This window comes from Homalodisca vitripennis, chromosome 7 (assembly GCF_021130785.1).
Source record: "Homalodisca vitripennis isolate AUS2020 chromosome 7, UT_GWSS_2.1, whole genome shotgun sequence".
NCBI lineage: Eukaryota > Metazoa > Arthropoda > Insecta > Hemiptera > Cicadellidae > Homalodisca > Homalodisca vitripennis.
The window spans coordinates 116,442,444-116,457,064 of NC_060213.1; positions in this window are offsets into that span (position 1 = coordinate 116,442,444).

Genomic DNA, 14,621 nt, shown 5'->3' on the forward strand with positions numbered 1-14,621 from the left:
TTCTCCATAATGTGAATCAGGAAGTAGTAGATCTCAATCTCTTTCTTGACTTATACTTTTTGAGAAGCTCTCTTCGGATAACTTGGAGAAACATTGGAGAGTGTTTCTATTAGGTAAAGTCATTTCTTAAGACGTCTTGCCAAAAACTGCTCAAATGAAATAAGGAATGCATATTATGGTTTATTCCACCCCTATATGTGCTACGCTATAATATTGTGATATTGTAGGGTGGTTGTTGATATATATACCACCATATCCTATTTGTTTGTCAGAATAGGGTTACAAGAATATTTAGAAAAATTTATTTTAGAAACTCCTATAGGTATTGAAAATACGAAGGTGTTCGAAATACTAACATTGCCATGTCTTTATATACTGGAATCTACTTTACACTGTTGGTATAAGTAGTTAATGGTTTTTATGTCAGGAGTTTCACAACGCCGATATAAGATGCCGTAAACTCTTAGCAGGACTCTTGGCAGGAAACTCGGCACAGATTGAAAAAATACTACTTCCTTCTCAAAGACTCATAAGGTTTCCCTAAAGGATTCCTTAAGGAAATAAAATAAAAATTGATTTAAATTGGTTTAAAAATACATTGCACAGCTTTTTGGCCTGTATTTCATTTTTTACAGTTTGTGAACACACAGACCATCTCACGAGCTTCAATCGGTTTGTTCATTGGTACAGTGGCGTTGAAATCTGTATTTATTCTTAATTATTTCTAATTGAATTGTGTGACAACTGTTTTATTGTAAAACATAACTTAAAACATTTAAAGAAACTAATATTATTTTGTTATTTATAGCCGATATTATATAATTAAGTGACTAATACTATGTATTATTTACATTTTCTTTCCATCTAAATATGGGGATAGGATATTTTAAAATGTATCGGCCTATGGAGATGCTGTCAATTCGATGAGAGTCGAAGCCGCGTGTGTAGTTAACAAACATTCCTGGTTAATGTGCGTTGGTCCTGGGATAACAACAGTAACTAGTCCACAGAATAGTACCTAGAAAGTTTTTTCCTGACACAAGACAGACATCTAAACGTGAAGATTTAAAGAGGTACAAAAAGGTTTTCTTACATATCCGAACAACTTTATCATGCCCTCCTCCATAATTTAATATACCTTAAATGAGAGGTTTTTAAGATGACGGTTAAGGGCTATTTGTATAATCCTATGTAGCATTTAATTTCCGTGACCTGTTTTTATTAAGTCGTTTAATATTATAGACATTTATGGTAGCGTACTATTGGTTATTTAATAAAAATCAATAACAAAACTTTAAAACAGAAGAATATTTTAAACAATCGATAAAAATAGTATCATTAATTGAATGGAATAATTTGAATGTACAATTTTATTGTATAAAACTCCTCAAAATACAAACCTTTCCTTGAACAAAAAAGGGCAAGACGCTGTTACATTTATTTGGAGTAGTATTTCCAGCGGGTATGCAGGAGTATATGAGATTCTCAGAGATGTTATTCGAAGCCAGAGAGTCGTTCTCCTCAGTCCGGATATTACTTCTATCCAATTCTTCAAAAAGTTTTAACGATTCAGAAACAATACAACTCACTTTATGTATGTCCTTAATACTTATACCATTTTCATCTCTTTTTTTAGGATAGCATTAGATTTTTCTTAACATTGATTGAAAATAATTTCATGATTAAGACTACATTCAAATGTAAGAATTTAGATTTTAATAAATCATTTTCGTAACTTAATATATTAGCAAAAACAGGAGTTTTATTACGTACACGTACATTTCAATAATTTTAATTTTTATATTCATTGTATAACTATCTATAATTCATATTAAAAATATATATAGTTACAGCCTTTCAAGAAGTAAAACAAAAATTGTATTTATTTCATAATAAAACCCAATAGTTTCATAAATATACGCAAAAAGCACAAGCCTGAGCCATACTAAAGTTTTTATATTATATGTATTTGCTTATTAAAATTCAAACTATTCTTTATATAGCAAATTAGAACTGTGTAATTACACAGAAATATAACTGTGTAAAAATACAACTTTTTCTTTCGGCTTTGGATTTTAATTAGTGTATAAATTCACTAGATATATTATATATGTATATTATATATATATATATATATATATATATATATATATTTATTTATTTATATATATATATATTTATTTATTTATATATATACAAATACACACAACGTTTCTCATAAATCGGGTTTACAAAAAACTACTTTTGCAAAAAAAAATAACCCAATATAAAATATTGCTATTTTTATTTTAGTTGGTTTTCATACAACTCTTTTTTCAAATTCATTATTTATTTTTCCGTTATTTATATAATGCATGTAACATAATACATACTTCAGCAAAACTTTAAGCCTAGGTAAAGGTTGAGGCTATATTATATGCTTCATTAGTGTTGGCAAAGATATAAATTTGACCAGGAGCGTTTAAATTTTGTATCGGTGTATTTGCATTTGGGCAGTATAATAAGATTATCTAGTATTATACTCGTGTTAATTACACTACTGACTAAAAAAAGCATCAGACAAAATGTAATGGCGTAGTTACACTGTTCCGCATAATTAAGTCATGCAAACAACAGCTTTTCATTTAAATTAAATTTTCACACAATTCGACTCGACAGTGTTTACTCGACAGCGGCCTACTTCCTTTCATTCAGACATAAGGCAGGAAATTGAGAAACTCATTAAACTGTTCTAGAAGATCATTTAGGCATCACTATTTAGCATCTTGTTCATTAGCGTTGAGACATTTATGTAAAGAGAAAGGTGGACTACTTTTAAATACTCTTAGTAAATACTATAACTAAGGTTCAGTGAGTACTTGCCAATTTGCTAAACTTTTAATATTTATAATTTCAATGGCAAGTTATCACTCTTTAGAACTAAACTAGAAACTTTATAATGTTTTCTTTCAAGTAAATGAAAAATACCACCGCTCTATATTTATATTTATAAATTAGCTCAACATGAAATCCTAGATACATATATCTGAATAAGATGATGGAAATTATTAAAGCATGTATGAAACTTCAAAACTATTCCAAATATAAGGTTAAGGGGCCTTTAACCAAAATTTTTATAAAAATTTGAATTCTATTTTGTTAATGTAAGTTATTGTTTATTTTCTCTCCTTTACAAATATATAACTTTTTTTGTACAATTAGGTATAACTAACTAAAAACTATAAATGCTGAACGCTTGCACACAGTTTTAGGACGCCGCCCGCATCAGTTTCAGCCATCTGTTTTTTCATATACATAAAAAATTACCTTATGATCATAATAAGCATTTCCACCTACCTACAGTTGTGATGGAGGAAATAAAGAGTATTTTTAAAGATCTTTCTGACTCAAAACTTCTTGGAAAATGTTGTGAGGGGAAGACTCAAAACCCCAATGAGTCATTCAACAACACAGTATGGTCCATAATTCGGAAGCGAGTATTTGTGACGTTGCCAACTCTGAAGTATGAGTATACTCTGCTGTATGTGCTTTCAACTATGGTTTCGAAGAGCAAAGTGGAAATAATTGAAAAGTTGGGATTCTGGCCGGGTACAAATCTGTCGCTGTCGTTTTCATAATTTTGTTGTTATATTAATAAGACCTTTGTAAAACAATGGTAAATACTTTTGTTGCCACTATAGAATAGTAGCTTAATCAAAATTTGTATTCTATAATGCTGTCCAAATTTGAAGTATCGTGTGGATAAACATACAAAATGGAATGAAATATGTGGAGCCAAATTATGTTTTATTTTTTATCATCCAATAATCAGCCACACAAGTTTAATAACTGACAGCGGAAAAGCATATAAATCATGTTTATAGTAATACCTTTAATATTGCAATAGACATTTAAAAATCATTTTATCTATAAGCATTTAACTATCCCTTCTTTTTATTTCTCTTTTAACTAGTTAAAAATGAATAAACGGATCGTTTTATCCATAAATGCAGGGGGAGGGACAGAATAAAATCAAACTATTCGAAGACTGGCCAAGAGAATTCAACTCAAAATGGAACATGATAATCGGTATGTCGAGAATTTGCTTACAGTATCACCATATTCTAGTATTTCAATTCTAATAAGCCAAAAATCATTATTAACCAGATAGTTAGGTGGACGGGTGCTTGTTAATATTTAAGGATTTAAAGGAAATCTATATGCTTAGACTTAAGACTATAGACATAAAAAAATACCTAGAATTAGACTTAATATAAAAGACCATAATTTAGGGCCGTAATATTTTTACAAGTAATATTTATAGTCTAATGTAGTAACACATTCTGGTAATAATTGTAATAATTTGATTTTTGTTTACAATATATACATGTCTACAAATTCGTGGAAAAAAATTTTAAATTTCTAAGAAAAGTTATTAACTAAAGTTGTCGAAATACAGTAACTACGGTTTCAAGTTGGTTAAACTAAACACGTTATAGATGAAATAAATATCAACTACAACGTCCATGAACTGAAAATGTTAAACAACAAAGTGTTTACATTTATTTCATTAATAGCTCATATCAGAACATATTTTCCCACGTCCAATAATAGCCACTAAGTACTGCTGCGGCCCACACTGATATGTAGAGGCTTTCATCATGTAATCCTCTGAATATTTGTTACCTCATTTGAGTGATGGTTTTCGTACGTCGCCAGCAAAGCGGGATAACAACTAAGGTGTAGTCAAATAAAACCGTATTACCAATCGTAATTACAACCTAAGTAATTTTATTTCCATAGAAAACAGAAACCATTTTCACGATATTTTAATTTTTCGTATTTTAAAATGTATACAAGTTTAAAGAGCAATACGTTATGTACGTGGACTGTCATTCTTCCCGGTTTTAGACAACTCTTCTTTCCATGTTTTGATAACATATGACGAAACAACGAAAATCCGTTTTCGCTGAAAACTAAGCTCTTAAAATACCTATAAAACCAATTACAAATATTGCTATATAGGACAGTAGTCGGTTGGGTCTATACATATAAAATACCAAGACTGATAACTGATACACAAATATTAATGACATACAGAAAATTAGGAATATGAAGTGATAGTAAAATAACAATTAATATATGTTATAATATTCAAAATTAAGTTTCATACAAAGCCTCAGAATCTCAATTTAATAAGTATAAACTTTGAAAAAGCAATTCTTTACACCCTTAAATAATATGTAAAATAATTTAAACATTTTCTAAAAACTATAAAAAACCCCTTCTCTCTTCAAATCATCAATAAAATCTACAAAAAAGGAATTTTTAGATCAAAAAGCAGTCAGGTAAAATCAGCATTTATCCAGCAATCAAAAGAGTAAATAAATAGCCGCAAAACATTTAAGGAATATTAATTGATTTTAAAAAATTACCTAAATTATTAATATAGATTGGGGTGTTCCAAATATAAATATAATTGAGCCGGGGCTCAGTTTGGAAAATTTATTTTTGTGTCTTTTATTTTTCCCACCTCGGCCACTCTTGTCAGTCGGTGGGGGAGTCACTCCGTCAAGTATTGATTTTCTGCCTGGTTGGACTGATTGGTCGAGGTCAGCTGGTTGACCTTGACTAGTTTACCGACCAGCTGTTTACCGGCTCCGGCTACTGTTCGGAGCGGTCAGACACGTTCGGAGAAGCTTACTGTGTTCTGGCTGTTCTCTGCTCTTCCCGTTTCCCCATGGCTGGCTAACTCCACTACTTTTGGCAGGTAATTGTCTCTCTCACCCTCTTAACTTTATTTTGTTTGCGGTTTTTCTCTCCCACGCAGACATATATTTTTCGTAGCTTAGTTAATAGTAGTTTATATATATCTTGTAACTTGTGTTCCTCGAGTACGTCGTTCGTGTCGCAAAATGTTTTTTCCTGTCTATCGTACGTTCTAAATTTGTTAATTTTTTAACCATGCCAGTTAAATTTATATTTTTGCGCCGTGCTTTCTAATCGATCCGTTCGGCGAACGGAAATTATTTATTTAGTAATCACCTTGTATTTGTTTAGTGTAAGCGAGACGGTACAGACTTTGCAAATTTCGTTACCTCGTGTTTTGTGTTGCGTGCAAAATTGGGTGGCAACATTAATGATTTTCATTTTATTGGTTAATTAATTAATTGCCTTATAGTAGCGTGAACGGATTATAATTTAATTATTGTTATCTGGGAAATAATGTTCTGTTATTATTTGTAAATTATATAATTATTATTAGGCCTACCTTACAATTAATATTTAATAATAGAATGTAAATTATTATAATATTATAATAGAATGATTAAAATCCAGTGAATTATTGTTACAAGTAAATGTTATCACGCTGAATAATTTAGTATGGCTGTTCTAGCCTATAAGTAAATGTTTATATATTTGAAAATTTGTTTTGTACATAATTTTTAATATTGTCACCAAGTAGTGTATCTTATAATACTTGGTGTCTTGAGTTATTTTTGTGAAATAGTCTTTTGATACTTGAAAGGTACTGTTAGTTAAAGATGGCTATTTTTTTAGTTGTTAAATTTAAATATTTTATATATACTTTGTAGCAAACATAATTAAGTTTTTATGATTTCTCAGGTTGCAATAACATTTTTCTAAATATCTACTGGTTATGTTGGGATTCAATAGGGTCCCCGTGAGTACCGTCAGCGGGACTGGTGCGGCGAGTCTACCCGAACAACTGAAACAAAAATTGAATGCCCTCGCCCTGCCAGCGCTACCGTACCGGCATCCAACCGGAGCGTCCGTATTCATCTTGACAAGGTTGGATCCAAAATGTTTTTTTTTCTTCTTCTTATACCACTTGAGAGGATTGGCTTGTATGGAGCGCTGCCAGATGTTAGATCTAGAGGAGGGCCAGTATATTAGCCAGTATTTATTTAGTTTAGTTACATGAACTGAAGGGGAGGATTTCATCTTTAATTCGGATTCGTGGAGGCAACAAAGCCCCCGCCTCCTTCGAAAATTGTCTTTAAATATTTTTTTTTAATTTTCGGCTACAAACTTGAAACCAAATTACTTTTTAAAATTAGTGGGCCTAGAAATTCTACAACCTTTTCCCTCCCCTCAGTTCATAAAAAAATTACCTGTTAAAATTTTTATATTTACTACTGCCGTACCTAAAATTTTTATTTATATATCAAATTTCTATATTATATTATATTATTTATTTATTATGTTATTATTTATATTTATTATGTTATTGTCTATATTGGGATTTTATCTATTGTTATTTAGTTTGTAAGTTACGCGGTGCACCGTGGTGCTGCAGTTAATTGTATTTTGCATGGAAATGTTTGCCACCTACTAATTATATCATGTACTCGAAATCTTGTCTCGCTTTTTGTCTCTTCCCACTAGTGGCATGTGATTGTTTTTTTTTTTTTTTTTTGCTTTGCTCCGAGTTTGAGAGGGGCGCGCTTCCGAGACCTCCTGTCTATTTTCGCTAACTCGGGACAAAATGGTAGCAGAGTATGGTTTCGTGTTTTTACCCTCTGCGGGCCCGGGGTTTTTGTTTTGCCACTGGTGGTGAGAGGAATGAGTTGGAGTTGGTAGATTGTGACTTCCTGCGCCTGTGCCGTCTCGCTGTGCTATTTTCCGCTATTTTTCTACAGGAAGGGTGTGAACCCATTTATTTCCTGATTATTGTTACTTGTGTGTTTTGTTATATCTTGTCATCGTTGTTTTTTTTCCTGGTTTTGTTCTAGTACGGCGTAGTGTTGGTTTCGCTGCCGTGTTTCGTGGACGGCAGGAATTCTGGGGACCCTGCTGAGAGTGTTGTTTCACTGCATTCACTTGTCGCCTTAGTTATTTTGCCTTGTTAGTCGTTGACTTCGAGTCAGTGTGTTGTTTGTTAGTTTTTTGTTACTCATTGTTATCATGCCTGTCTCTCTGGTGCCTGAATACTTGTTGAAGGAGGATCTCCATTTTGAGTTGTTGGCTCGTGGGCTTACTCCGGGTTCCGACTGCGAGTCCATGCGGAAGCAACTGCGTGATAATATGGACCTGGACACGACCTGGCCTAGAGATTTGACGTTCCAGAAGCAGAGGCCTATTTTGGAGGCTAAGTTGGAGACGTTTGAGAATAGTCAGGAGGACTGGTTGGAGTCGCCGCCTACTGGCCGCGAGAGGGCTAGTTATTTGTCCCGGCTTACCCATCTACATATGAGGCTGTCGCTACTTAGAGCCAAGCTTACCAGTTCTGGTGATAAGGAGTGGTTGGAGGAACGCATCACCTTGGTTGAAGGCCTGCTGACTGTACTCGAGAGGGACGAGGGGGCAAAGGCTCCTGAAAAAACTTTGTCTGCGGTTGACTCTGCTGCGGCTGTTAAGGGTGAATGCCGGATCCCTGGGTCAGTCGTTGCGGAGGTGTCTGGTGTGGACGGGACCCGGGGGCCTTTGACCCAAATGCCTGCTGGATCTGGAGGACTGGGGACTGTGATGACGGGATCCTTTGTTCAGTATCACAAGCTTCCAAACCCACTTACCCCGTTGCTGCAGCGACTACCAACGGTGGATGGTCTAGATACTGAAGCCTTGCTGCGGTTTCTTTCTGAGATCCTGCGACTGCATGACTTGCCTGGTCTTCAAGGAGCGAGCTTCCTGCATGTCATCTCTCCGTTTTGTAGGCCACCTTTGGGTGACTGTCTGGTTCGAGTTCTCCAGAGGGGTGGAACCCTGGATGATTTTCATAGGGAGGCATTGGGTTTCTTTGTTCCTGGTCCATTGAGGGAACGTCTCCGTGTGGAGAAATTCTTTAGGTCTCAGGGCAACGGAGAGAGTTTGGCAAAGTTTGTGGCCGAGGTGAGGGACACTGGTAGGGTGTTAAGGCTCGATATCCCCGAAAGTAGGTACTGTGGTCACCACCATTCTTGAAGGTCTCAATCCTGAAGAGAGGTCCCGTCTTGTTTTTGCTGGTCGCCCTTCCACCTTTTCTGAACTGGACCGTCTGTGCATTGCTTCGCGTAGCGTGCAGTTTGCTGACCAGCAGAGGGCGGAGAGGAACATTCATCGTTCCATCCAGCCCTCCAGGGCTGTTACGGCCGTACAGACTCCCTCGGCTGGGCCACATCACTCTGGTGGGCTTCATCCACCCATCTGCTATGCCTGTGGTGAACCAGGCCATACTCGTCGGGAGTGTCCTAGGAGATATCGCACTGGTCTAAAAAACTAGATCAAAGGGGGGTTTTCTCTGAAGTTCCCCCGAGGTCTAAGAAAAAATTTCAAAAAATAGTACCTGTACGAAAAATTTGATTAATAGTTTGGACACTATGAGCCTAGCAGAAAAGGGAAACATCATCATCATTAGGACAGCATCTTCGGTGTGCCCTTATATCAATATCTTAGTGGGAGACTCAGTGCATAAGGTCCTAGTTGATTCCGGGTCAGCCTGTAGCCTCATCTCTTCCCGTCTTTTTGAAGCCATTTCAAGGTTAGGTTTGGTGAAACACACCGAGGAGTCTTCTTTAACTTGCTGGACTGCTTCTAATGCCCCTCTTCCAATTTCGAAGAAGGCTTCAATCAAGTTTAAGGTTGAATGTTTTTCATGGGTGTGGAGCTTCCTTGTGGCCCAGGACCTGAGTATGGATTGTATTTTGGGGGCGGATTTTATTCAAAAGACTGGTTTGATGCTGGATCTTCAGGCGGGCCAGTCTTATTTCAAATTCAATCGGCGAGTGTCAGTCCCCTTTCCTAAAAATTTCAAATCGGCACCGCAGGTTGGTGAGGTGGAGTGTGAGGAAGGTTCTGGCCCTGGGGACCGGTTCGGTCACCTGGATGAGGAGCAAGCTGGGGTTCTCCGTGATCTTTGCTCAAGATTTCCGGAGGTCCTCACACCCAAGTTCGGTTCTACCCATCTTATTGAATATGAAATTCGTCTGACTGACACTCAGCCAGTACGCTCCCACCCCTACAAGTTGGCTCCTCCAAAGATGGAGGTTATGCGTGGTATCATCAAGGATCTCTTGGATCAAGGAGTTATTGAGCCTTCAAACTCATCGTATGCCAGTCCAGCGTTCTTGGTTCCAAAGCCGAATGGAAAAAATCGTATGGTGGTCGACCTAAGAAAACTTAATGCCAAGATTGAAATAGACTCAGTGCCTCTCCCCGATCTCCATTCTGCTTTTGATTGGTTCGGTAAGGCCAAATTTTTCACTATATTTGATTTGAACCAAGCATATCATCAGATTCCGTTGAAGAAGGAATCACGTCCTCTCAGGGCCTTCTGTGTTCCGTGGAATTTGTATCAGTACCGATCTGTGCCTATGGGGCTAGCTGTGGGGGCCCAAACGTTAACTAGGTTGCTTGACTCCATCTTCCACGATGTGAAGTTCAGGTATGTCTTATATTATCATGATGACCTTCTGGTCTACAGTGAGTCTTTTACGGAACACGTTAAACATCTTGAGGAGGTCTTGGTTAGATTGGGTAGGGCTGGCCTTACAGTCAATCCGGAGAAGGTGTCTTACGCCAAGTCTGAAATATCGTTTCTCGGTCACCTCGTGTCGTCTAGGGGTGTATCTATAGACCCTGCCAGGACCCAAGGCATTCGGGATTTTCCTCCTCCGAAGGATGCCAAGGGTGTTGCCAGATTCATCGGCATGGTTAATTTCTACCGTAGGTTTATTCCTGACTTTGCCGAGGTGGCCGCCCCTCTGAACGCTTTAAGAAGGAAAGACGCAAAGTTCGTTTGGGGTGAAGATCAAGAATTCCTCTTCATCCTGTGCTGTAGGAGCTGTGCTTTCTCAAGAATTCGACGGCGCTCGGCAACCTATAGCTTTTGCATCTAGGACTTTGACCCTTCAGGAAAAGAAATCTTCTATTTATGAGCTGGAGTGTCTGGCGGTCGTTTTCGGCATGGATAAGTTTCGGAGGTTCCTAGAGCATTCCGAATTTCTGCTGGAAACTGACAATCAGGCTCTTTCCTGGCTATTGGCCCATCCTCGACAACTCGGGAAGATTGGTCGCTGGGTTGTCAAAATTGCGGCCTTTAAATTCAGGGTGCAGCACATTCGCGGCACCCAAAACGTCGTCGCCGATGCTCTTTCTAGAATGTATCATCTACCCAGCGATCCCGTTGATTCTCAAGCACCGTTGTGTGGGACTGTGCCGTTGGATTTCCCTGCTGTCTTTGAGAGTTTTGGCTCTCACCAACTTCAAGACCCCGAGTTGTCCAACATCATTGGTGAGCTTCAGGAGGGAGAAGCCCACTCTCCTTAATTCTTGTCCAAGAATGTCCTCTGCTGTCGTGCCCGACGCGGAGGTGGTTCCAAGATTGTTATGCCGAGTGCCCTCATACCGATGGTCTTTTCCTACTTTCATGTTTCTCCCGTGGGCGGTCATTTGGGTATTCACAAGACCATCGCTAAAATCAGAGATAAGTTCATCTGGAAGAGTATGGACAGAGACATTGCTGGTAGAGTACGAGCTTGTCATCTTTGCTCGGTCAGTAAACCATCACAAAATACCAAATTAGGACTTCTTTCCTCCGAGGTGGCGGAGCGGCCTCTCGAGAAAGTGTTCATTGACTATGTGGGACCCTTGCCCCGTAGCAAGTCAGGGAACACCTCCCTGCTTGTAGCTGTGGATGCTTTCTCTAAGTTTTGCTGGTTGATTCCTCTTAGGAGTGCCACGGCGTCGCTCACCGTCAAGGCACTCAAGTCCCGCCTTCTACAGAATTTTGGAGTGCCCGCCACCTTCGTCTCAGATAACGGCACACAATTCGTGTCGAGGGAGTTTCATCGCTTCTGTTTTGGGCATGGAATCAAACATGTTACCACATCTCCTTACTACCCCCAGCCTTCTCATGCTGAGCGGTTCAACCGCAATCTCAGAGCCGCCCTCATCGCTTATCACGCTGAGAAACAAACTACCTGGGATGAAAACCTGAGCTGGCTTCAGTTAGCCTTCAATTCTGCTCTTCACGAGAGTCACGATTCCACGCCTTTTCAGGTCATGTTTAGTCGTCCTCCTTCTGATCCCTTGTCTAATCTCTGGAGTCTGGATAGTCTTCTACTAGTACCTGGTACTCCCAATATGAGTGACACTTGGGAAGCAGTCAGGGTTAAGCTCCTACAGTCTAGGGAAAGTGTGAGGAGAAAATTCAATAAGGGACGTATTGCTAACCCCTTCCAGGTGGGGGATCTTGTCTTTTGTAAGGCCCATCCGGTCAGTTCGGCCGTGGATAAACGGGCAGCCAAACTTTGCTATCGGTGGACAGGTCCCCGCCGGATTCTTCGTTTTCTCTCCCCAGTTACTGCTGAGTTGGTTGATCCCGTATCGGGGAGGTTGTAGCGGAAGGCCCACGTTTCTCATCTGAAGGCCTTCCGTGGGGATACCTCTGGTCATGCTCTGTATACTGGTGCGGCTGCGGGGGTGTCCGGGGACTGATCACCCCTGGTTTTCTCTGTGGTGTCGTTTTACTCTCTTTCTGTTTTCTTCTTTCTCCAAGAGAGGCGCCTCTCAAAATTTCAGGAGGATCGTATTTTGTCTGCCTCCTGCTCAGGACTTCCCGTTTCCTGTGCCAGAGCTTGTTGGTTCTTCTTTCAGTGGGGGAGAGGTTTTGTTTGGGGTTGCACCCTTTTTAGTGGGGGAGGTTGGGTCGGGGCTCAGTTTGGACAATTTATTTTTGTGTCAATTTTTACCTTAATTCAAACGCAATATCTTTTTGAAATTTAATTCATTAAATTTCAATTTTTGGGCGGAAATTTTGTATGAAATATAAAATAATTGTAAAAATAAACACTTAACTAAATCTGGTGTCGTATTTTTTATAATAATAAAAAGTTGTTAAAGAATTATCTTAGTTTTATAGTCATGTTAAAAAATGTTACCAAGCAATAAATCACCATGAATACGAAAAAAATTAAAGAATAACTTTTAGAAAATCTTGATGAAGTTCGAATAAATGAATGAACGAACACACAAAGCTGAAGCTTCAACCATCCATTCATTACACCGAGACTTGCTAGTGTCCTGTCTACTTGCCCTCTCCATCTTTTCACTCTTTCAGACATACAAGTCCGTTTCTGTATTGTGTGGTTAGTAATTAATATCCAACTCTCCACTCTCTCCTCGACTTTGACCTTTTTCAAAATGTCCTTTGAATGTATAGCTCCACTTTGATTAAGGTATAAAGGAGGCGTATTAATTTAATAAGTGAATTTCTTATTTCTTCAGAACTGAATTTTTTTATCTAATTAAAAGCATAAATAGTTATTTAATACATTTTAACCCATATATGTCCACCGCCCCATTTTTGGGGCGGCACTAAAAAAAATTCTGACAGGTACATTATGTTTATAAAGGGACTTTTTGTGTTTCTTACATGTTCAGTTGGTAGTAGTGATTGCAACAGTGTGTGTTGCACCTGTTGATTACATTGATTACAATTGTAAGGCATCAATAACCGAGCATTACAGCAATTATATCTTACATCCATGTCGTTTTTTCATTTAGGTGTAATCAGTTTTGTATTTAAAAGTGCAAAGTTTTATGGTCTCAAAGATATTCATAATCTTACGAGTATTAAGCTTTAAATATGCCAACAGTCTGCTATCTTGATATGTGATATAGTTATATCAAATAGATTTTTGTATGTCAACAAAAGCAAAAAAAGTTATTATACCAAATATGAGACTTTTTATCAGACACATTGATAACTGTTTGTGACGTGGAACTGTTTCCAGCTTTAACTCTCACTGGAAACCCAATAGATTCTCGAATATTGGCAATTCTCCATGTCGTCTCAACAAGCTGAGCAATCGGAAGTTGAACATGTATTTACTGGGGATAAAATGACTTCAATGAAGAAGAAAGTCAGCAGGTATCTCAAAGTGATTCAGGTTGTGCACATTCGAAATAAACAGCGATCCAATAAATGAATATTAAAATTAAAACTATAAATCTTTCAGGAATGTAACAAAAAGTGGGTCATTTAGATTTAGTTTGTAGCTAGCATGAATTATAATTCAAAATAAAGTATGCTACATTTAACATTGTTTTCTTTTAGAATTAATAAACAATGTAGAAGTGTACATATTAAAAATACATTCTATATCTAAATCGATTTATGACAGCAGAGCGGAAAATATATTGTAGTGACGATTGTATAATTCGTATTTTATGCATAACACATATTGAAATTAATTTATTTAAAATCAGTATTGGAATTTACATTAGTCTAAGAAATGAAATATCATAATGGATTACCACATTCCTTCTAAAAATATGTACTATACAATATTTTTAAATACACTTTTAATACTTATACACTAAGATGAGGGATTTTGATGCATGTCTACATGCCTTTTTAAATTAGTTCACAGAATAAGTAATTGATTAAAGCTAATAATAATATCGAATCCTAAATTGCCAAAGCAAAGGTGATTTAAAGATCTGTATTAATTAAATTATGGACAAATATTTTAGACACAAAAATCTTATAAATCTGGTCCATAATATTTTATTGGGCCCTAGTTACCGTTTCGGTTATATTGGAGTTACTGTTTTCCAGAAGCGTAGAGTCAATTTTCACTGTATTTGCACAAATCGTGATTTTTATTGACATTGACAGGAATAGTTCCTTTAAAACA